This window comes from Convolutriloba macropyga, chromosome 10, assembly GCF_964194025.1.
Source record: "Convolutriloba macropyga chromosome 10, txConMacr16.3, whole genome shotgun sequence".
Taxonomy (NCBI): domain Eukaryota; kingdom Metazoa; phylum Xenacoelomorpha; order Acoela; family Convolutidae; genus Convolutriloba; species Convolutriloba macropyga.
Window position 1 is genome coordinate 31,430,736 of NC_134477.1, and position 9,461 is coordinate 31,440,196.

Consider the following 9,461-nt stretch of genomic DNA (forward strand, 5'->3'; position numbering starts at 1 on the left):
TGTTCCGCTATGCGATTTGGACAGTTCTATTCCCTGTCCAACAAAGATTTTGACTCAAGTTTTTTGATTCGCTCTTTTACTCCCACTGTTAAATCACATTGTCTGCTCACGTGCCTACGAAATTTTAAATGTATCTCAGCTGTGATTGGTCCACGACTACATTGTCGGCTTTTTGCAAAAGACCCGAGAAGCTTGTTAGATAACAATGATTTAGTGTTACGTAACCGAAATGGACTCAATTTATATCTAGTCTCAAATCGAGGATTTGAATGTTTTTACAACGGAAGTTTCCACTACAGTCTAGACTTGTGTGAAACGACGGGCAAAAGAGTTGATTCAAATTGTACAGAATGGTCGGAGAAGAAACCTCGCTGGACTGAAGTTTGCAGCGGCAGTTTGGTCTCTGGCGAATTCAAAGAAAGAAAATGTACACGTCCTTTTAGCGGTGGATCAGATTGCTCAGGTGGGCTTAAATTAAAACTACGGTCAAAAATACCCAACTTTGTAACAGGTATGAGAACAAAATATCACGCTCAAGCTGTTAGTACTTGCGAATCAATGGGTTTGGGACTATTTACAGGACTGCAACAGGTGGCAGAGGGAAAATGGAACGCAGGCATTTGTTTCTTTTTAATTATGTCGCATCAAATACGAATATCGACAAATATCAACACAAATCCAAAGGAAGACCTGAAATATTTTTTGACTGATTTTGCCCTCGCGGAATTCTCTTACGTTCAATTTCGGAATCCAAGCTCCGTTTTTTTTAGCTTGAAATCCGCGAAAAAAGATTTTCCTAATTTCGCGGAATTAAGTTACGCTCGAAAACGGAATCCAATTACCAATTCATTTAACTGAATTCCACAATGTGTGGAAATAAAATCCACAATGTCTGTAACTAAACTTATGCAAGCAAAATCCAAAAAAAGGACAGTTAAATTTCACATTGCGTAATACAAATTGCACGATATGTTTTACTACTTTCAACGGTTTTTCTACTAATGATACACTTAATTACGCTTAATTGTTCTCGGATGAAATCATTGCTAACACTGATTATTAAAACTCAATTGAAATATTGAGAGGTGCCCAACATTTTCAAAATTTTGAACTAAATACATTTTTTGGCAAAAACTTTATATTTGTTTTAGTTCAGTAAGTCATTAGCTTTGGAGCTTTGCATTACTTTTTCGAAGCATTTTGTTCGAAAGTAGTTTTGCATACGCGGAATTGAGCTAAAAATAAAACGGAATTGAGTTACATTCAAATTTCGAATTCAGTGTAAAATTATGGCCTAGTATAAGGTTTGTGGCCTGGGTTCCGCGATTCTAAAATCTGCTAATTTAGCTATATTCGGACGCCAATTGCCCTTTAAAATAGTTTTTTGAATTTAACCAAATTCTGCAAAGTTTATGCACATCCCATTAGGTACACGTTCGGTCGAATTTGATCGAGGAAAATCAGGTCTGACTTTCCGGGATGATGCTAGAAAGCATTGAATATCAGTACTAAATCTTAGCAAAATTCAGTATTTATTCCTTGTGATCAAGTCAGAATGTACTCAGTCTTTTTATTCAGTCTTGTTCAGTCTTTTTATTCAGACTAATATGAAATTTAAAAAAAAAACAAGACTTGGGTCAATTTTAAAAAAAAACAAGACATATTTAGGGTTTAGGGATGGTCGTCAAACAACGATTGCCAACGAAGGCCATTTCATTATGCCAACTTCACTCAGGCCGGTTTTATGAGTTCAGCTATCTAGTTTTTCAAATACCGTTTCGACCAATCCAACGCCAATCTTGTAAACTTTTGGTCGATGTAAAGTCAGTTTCAAATTTTTGGTCAATCTCTCCATACTCAACTTCGGTAGAGCATAGTTTTCCTCGCAAATTTCAAAAAACAAAACAACGGCAAAGCTGTAGTTAATTTAATTTTTGAGCTTTTTTCAGTTTTTGAAAGATGTTCTTTTGTAAAGAAAACTCTCCTATAAGAAAAAAGATAAGTCATATTAAAAACAACTCAATGCGACAAAAAAACTTTTGAATGACGACGACGTTCAAAATATGATGAACAAGCCAAAGACTGATAAGGTTACTCGGCGGTTAATCAAATATTCATGCCCCCAACATCCCATCATTAGTATTTATCGTCCAATGATGTTGGCTGGTTTTGTTCCAAGCTTCCACGACATGGAGCTGGGTAATTTATATCAACTCCACTTTTTCAGCCAAGTTTAGACGACGAATACGTTTGGCGGAGAGATAATTAACTAGTATCAATGAAAAGCTCTTGAAAAACAGAATCAACTGTTTAAAAGAATTTTTCAAAACCTTTGTTCATAAAGGAAAAAATGAGCTTCAAATTTTTTGATAATTTTTTACTTTTCTGACCTTTTCACGTTTCGCGTGCAGGGTATTCTATTTGCATTTTATCTAATAGACATTTGCAATACCTGCAAAAATGATCGCTGATTGAAGCAACTATTATGAGCTTTTTAGTTGTTTCATTGAGGCAAAAACTTTGAGCTGTAGTGCGGCGGGGTTTTTTAAGGAAATTTTCTCACTTTTTTAGTACTTGATGTCAATGAAAAGTCATAATAGACAACTTGATGTGATTTCAGGTTGTTGTAGTAGAAGGGCTAAACGCGAGTAATTGCCAGAGTTTTTGTTCCGACCCCACTTGTGGGGGAAGGAACTATATACTCAAATGGGTTTTTTTTTTTTGTTCAGTGAATTTTGGCCGATCGATATATTCGTCGTAGAGAAATGTGAGTGGTATCATTAAAAAGCTGGTCCAGCGTAGAATTCAAAAGTAAAAAGATTTTTTTGAATTTCGTTTTTTTCGAGGAGTTATCGAGGATTGAAGTTTTGTGTGAACAATGGGATCTTTAGCATGATTGTTCACTTTTAGTACAATTTTCTTCAAACTAAGATCTTTTTTACGAAAACATTAATTCAAATTTCTATAAAAAGAATAAATTTTGAGTTCGTAAAAGTTGAATGCAAGGCGATAGAAAGACTAGTTCTGGTCTCATAGGGAAGTTCACTCTCAAAAAAAAATCGAACTCTAATTGAGAGCCCTTTTTTTAATAAAACTTTTCTCTTTTTTGCTTTTTTAAGTCACCTAGAGACAAGTCACATTTTATATCGACGTTCTATTAATGACAAAACTCCTTTATAGTCGAATGAAGCGCAATGAACAAAAAACGTCGTTTTCAAGGAATTGCTCATGTTTTTTTTTGGCTTCGATTCTGAGTTTTCGTAATTTTGAATGAAATTTTGAATTTCTTTTTGAAGTTTTACTATTTTTTTTGGAGTCCTATGGTAGGGATTCATTGACTAACAGTGCAATATGTTCCATAATGAGCATTAAGTGAACATGTCTATTTCATTGAGGGGGCGGCTAATGGCTGTTAAGACTTAAAAAATAATTTTTGGAATTTTTTTTTGAATATTAAAGAATCATAATCTTATTATAGTGAATTGTAAGTCAGTCCAGGGGTGAGAGCACCCTCTTCCTTCCTACTGCAACCAAAATTAAACTGGTTAGCGGTTTTATCTTCTATCTATTGGTTATATGACTTCAATGACAAAAAATTTCAATTTTTTAAAATTTTTTTTGGATTTTTACGTATTATTGGTTACTTTTGAAATCTTATCACATTATCCAAATATTGACAGTTCCCATTAGCTTAAAAACGATGTTCTGTGGATGGCCAATAAAAATTTTAAACAAAAATTTATGGTTTAAATGGCTTCGACACGTTCTTCTTGCACTTTTCTACTGATTTTTTGGTTTTCTCCTGTTTTTTTTTGTTGTTTTAATAGTCATTATACTTACTGTGATCTCATAATGAATACCTATGCATGACAAACATAAATGTACTGCCACCGGGGCATCTTTGAGCGTTTTTATTGACTTCCGTTGAAAGCTATTGAATTTAATGTCTGTTAAAATAAAAATCATTTTTCGAAAATTTTATTTGAACAATAACAATTCCTAAATTTTTCTTGAACTGTTAGTGAGTTTCAGTATTGACTGGACCCACCTGCTTTTTACTGCGACTAAAAATATTCTGTTTAGCTGTTTTATCTTCTAGCTATTGGTTATATGACTTCAATGACAAAGATTTCAATTTTTTTAAATTTTTTTTTGGATTTTTTGAATTATTGGTCACTTTTGAACTCTTTATCACATTATCCAAAGATTATTGTAATCCAATTGGCTTAGAGAGGACGTTCAGTGGATCACAGAGAAAGTTTTCAGAGAATAGCTAATGGTTTAATTGTCTTCGACACTTTCTTCTCGCATTTTTCTACTGAATTTTAGTTTTTGCTGTTTTTGTTATTGTTTTCTGTCATAAGACTTATTGTGATGTCTTTTTAACTATCTATGCATGACAGACATCATTTTCCTCCCTATGGGTTATATCTGAGCATCGTCATTGAGCTCCGATGAAAGATTGAGTTTACTGGCTGTTAAGGGTTTAAAAATAATTTTTCGAAATTTTTTTGAAATTCAACCATTCCTAATTTTTTTTCGTGAATACTCTTGGTCATTGTTGGTTCTAACAGAATCCATTTCCGTTCTACTATAGCCAAAATTAATCTGGTTAGCGGTTTTATCTTCTACCTATTAGTTTTAAAACATCAATGCCACGAGAATTCATATTTTTTTTGGGTACTTTATTTTGTTTTTCGATCCTTTTGAAATCTTATCACATCATCTTACTGCTGAGAGTCCCTATTGGTTTAGGGAAGAAGTTCAACGGATCATAAATAAAGTTTTCAGGGAAGAGCTAATGATTTGAGTTGCTTCGACATTTTCTTCAGGCACTTTTCTACTGAATTTGTGGTTTTTGCCTCTCTCTGTTGTTGTTTTCATAGTCATTAACTTGTTGTAAGGTCTTATTGATGAAATACGATTGGCAAAAAAACTTATTGTCCCCTCGAGGCATCATTTATTGTATATACTGGCTTCCGTTGAAGGCTAATGAATTTAATGGCGTTGATAATACGTGTTTTCCCGCAATTTTCGTGCGTCTAATGTATTTGTTTATATTTGTTGATTTTTTGAAATTATATTGATAAAAAAGGTTTTCCCATTGCTCCTGAAAAATTAATTTAAAATTGAAGAGTGTTTAGTGAAAAGTTCATTTTTTTAATGCCTTCGACCCTTTTGTCGCTCAATTTTTTTTCCTGAATTCGCTGTTTTTGTTCTTTAGGTAGCCGTAAATTGCTCACAGATCTCATAGGCTTGTAATTGAGGACTGAATGAATGATGTTGCTCGAAACATTCAGTATATAGCGAATAGGTTCCTTTCGTCAAATTTAACTTCTATTCATCAATCAGATGTCCCATCGAATTTCGTGTATTTCAAGAAATAACATATATATTGATATTATGTGCCACTGTTGTTTCGTTTTTCTGAACGTTTATTGAATGGCCATTTTTTGCGTTTCTTTTTTTCTTCCTTCAGAACAATCGCGTAATAACAGATCCCAATGGTTTTTAAATGTGGCCCAAGTAAACTTATTTAATCTTTCAGTATAAATCCTTCAACTGAAATAGCAGAAATAACAACTGAATTAAAAATACATATTCAGATGATAGGTATTGATTTTAATGGTAGCAAAGGTTTGTGTTTTCGCAAATCGTTTGTAATTTTTTGAGTTTCTCTTTAGTTTGTTTCTATGGCATAGTCTGACCACAGACGGGTGCTTTTGGTTTTGTAATGACTTTTTAGTAATTTATCAAGGATTTTTTTATTAAAAACCAATGTTTTTTAAGATTTTTGAATTTTCTTGGTGCAAAAAATGTTGATTAATTTTTAAGTTTCGCCTCACTGTTCGTTCTTTTTGTCGGCTTGTTACCTAGTCTCGTTAAGAAAACTTTTCATCTGCTGTTTAGTTAGTAAAAGGTAAACTTGTGTAGTTAAGGTTTTATCTGACTGCATTTTGACGTTGTTACCAGGTGCTTTTAAATTTAGATATTCATTTTTTGCCGCCAAAATTTTGTTGGTGCTATTTTTTTTCTAGTCTCTTCAATGTCAGGTCACGTTGGTGCTGTAATGAAGCATGGCATTAGTAATTCAATTAGTAGATAGAATGTGTAACGATTGTTTTAAACTCAAACATCTATTTTTGTTATCTCTTGATTTGGTTGACATTTTAGTCAAAAATGTAGATGAGCTCGGGTCCGAACATCATGTGCGAACGCACATTAACGAGCCGCCTTGTTTCAAACTGCTTTCAAAGTTAATTGAGAAAACAAAACCAAAACGACTTTTTGATTTTTGAGATAATTTCATTTAACTCCAGTTTCAAAGATTTTCATCGTTTCTAATACAATTGCCTTAACATTAACTCCATTTTTTTGTAGATTGAGTTTTTGCTAACGTTGAATATTTGCTGACTGTTTAATAGCTTTGACACATGATTCATTTCAATGATAAAATGAATTGGTCATATCAAACATTTAAAACCTATTTGAATCTACCTCAAAGAAAAAACTCACTATTTTCATTAGTACTCCCGTTTTCTACGCCATTTTTTGGTTCTGTATTTCAGCTTTGGTTTCACCTACTGAGTTATTTGGGTTGCAATTTTTTTGTGTTCCAGTGTTCCAGTAAAGATCATCTATTTTGCTCTCTGCCTCCAATTTTCTATTGATTGGCCGCAATGCTTTTCCAATAAAACTTTTCTAAGAAAACTAACTCTTATACGTCAATAAGATTAAGTCTAATTGATGAAAAAATTGCATCTAGTGGAATATTTGGAATGAAATCTAATGGTTTTCACAGAGCTAACGACTTCTTCATTGTTGGCTCATTTTTATTACATCTATATAAATTACATGTTTTTATAGTTTTCTTCTTCCTCGCAATCTGACGGCTATGTCCCTTTTAAATGTTTTGAAATTGTTTCATTGGCAATGTCAAAAGTTTCGCGAAAATCTTACAAGGTAATATATGACAGATAAAACATTGAGTGGCGCCAAAACTTTTGCATAATGTAGTCAAAGAAATAATAATAGTAAATTATTATATCGCATTTGCAATCCTCATTTGATTCTATGTGTGCGCTAAAGGATTAACCTCGCAATTTAATGAGATTCATAAAACAAATTTGAGTTTAAATGCGAAATTTTTTAAATTTTTTCATAAATGACCATTTATAGGTATAAACTGGCTTCAGAGAATATCAAAATTCTACATTTAATACAAAAATAGAATTTATATAGAATTCAAATATTCGAATTTCATATTCTTTGATATAGAATATCAAAATTTTTTATTTAGTTACCTATTGGGACGTACTGTTTTATTTGGGGTCTTTTGTATGTTAGGGTTTTCGGCGGATCACAAAGTGATGCCGGGAATCACATCGGTGATGCCTTTCCCAATAAACATAAATGGCAAAAATTCATGAAAACTAGATGCATGATTCTTGGTAATATATGATTTCTTTGGTTTCATACCACGAGCGTTCTAAGAAATGAAGTATAGACAATATAAAATCATATATTATCCTTTTTTGAAATCAACGAAACTTCAACCCGGGATGATCTACGGAAAAATAGTCTTTTGTATGTTAGAGTTTTTGGCGGATCACAAAGTGATGCCGGGAATAACATCAGTGATGCCTTTCCCAATAAATATAAATGGTAAAAATTTTATGAAAACTAGATGTATGATTCTTTGTAATATATGATTTCTTTGATTTCATACCACGAGCGTTCTAAGAAATGAAGTATAGACAGTATGAAATCATATGTGATCCTTGTTTGAAATCAACGAAACTTCAACCCGGGATGATCTATGGAAAAATAGTATGTATTGCAAACGTTAACTATTGTTTGATTACCAGAAATCCTAATAATCGAACGCCGAGTCTGACCAGTCGAAATTAAATTACATGCGACAACTGAGGTTAAAAACTTAAAAAATTTAGTTTCACTCGCATAAAAAATATAAAATCATGTTTCAAAACTGTGTCACTCTTAAACTTGCTCAAAAACAGCTTTTAAAAGAGTGATGTCAATTTTTATTTCTGAAAATAAGTAGTTGCTCAATAAGCATCTACATATTTTGTTTTGAGAAACATGTGATTACCTCATTATCTCTAAGAGTCTTTTTTGTTTCATGTGTCTTAATTATTTAATTGTTATTGTTTATATAATTTGTCTTCATAATATTTCTTTTATTTAGTGAAGAGATGGGGTCTTGCGATTTAATTGAATGTTCGATAGTGATTAAGTTAATTTACAGGCCACTGTTTTCAGAAACTTGTGAAGAATCCCACGAAGTATATGATTCGATTTTTTTCACTTAACTGATATTAACACCATGGTCGGGAGTGAATTTCAATTTATTCAATGATTTACATCAATCATCATTTGAAGGGATGAAACATTCTGTGCCATTCTTTCTCCTTTTCATGGGTCGGAGCACAAAAATAAGTTTTCGGATAAGGTTTCTTTCAAGGTCTCCAATAAATTGACGGTTTTAACTTTATCTCATGCGAAAAGAAGCAAATTGCGATGCTCAGCCCCTGACAATTTTTATTGGACCAATTTCCTCTTCAACTATCACACATCATCAGCACATTCCAAGTACGATGAGGGGTCAAAACAAGAGATCGCCCAAGAACAATGCAAAATATGGCCAACTCAAGTGCTACTGGGCTCTATGAACGGAGTTGATCGGTACCTCGTTTTGTTTGACGGGAAACTTATGGTTAGAGAACAGAACATGGTGGCCATAACAGTTTGTGACGACTGGATTGTCAATGAGACGGCAAGTGAGCGATGCAGTGACGGATATTTTTCCATTTTGGATCATTAACATGATCCAGATCGGACAACTGTGGCTCAGTGTCGGCTAGAAAACTTGTCCAGGAACCTTGAAAGGAGTTAAAGTGCTTGAAAATATTGTAAAAAGATATTTCCTTTAAATACATTTACGTTTGATGTTAATTGAAAGAGGCATTGAATTTTCAAGTATAACTTTCTTTTCTGTTCACACAATCAATGCGCCAAGAAACGAAGCTGGTCGAAACAATTTCTCAAGTTCTGAGCAGGCGAAAAGATAGGATACGAAAAGCACAAGAATGCTCTAGAGCCTGGCTGACAAGATTTTGATGTCTTGGAGGTACTTGGGTTGTGACAGAAACCATTTTTAAGAACAACTATCGAAGAAGTATTCTAATATTATCAATGTAAATAAACTGCTCTTGATCAACTGAGTGAGCTTACCACAAAACTTCAGCATCGGAACATGAACTTCTTCTAGTTGTAATTTATTTTTGATTGCATCGGAGAAGTAGTGACTTCTTTACTAAATTCCAATTCCTAAACCCACTACGCTAAAGCCAACTCCTAAAAAGTAATCAACAAAATAACAAATGTTAGAAATTCGCGGCGTTTCATAAAAATACGAGAGTATAGCCAACCGTACATTC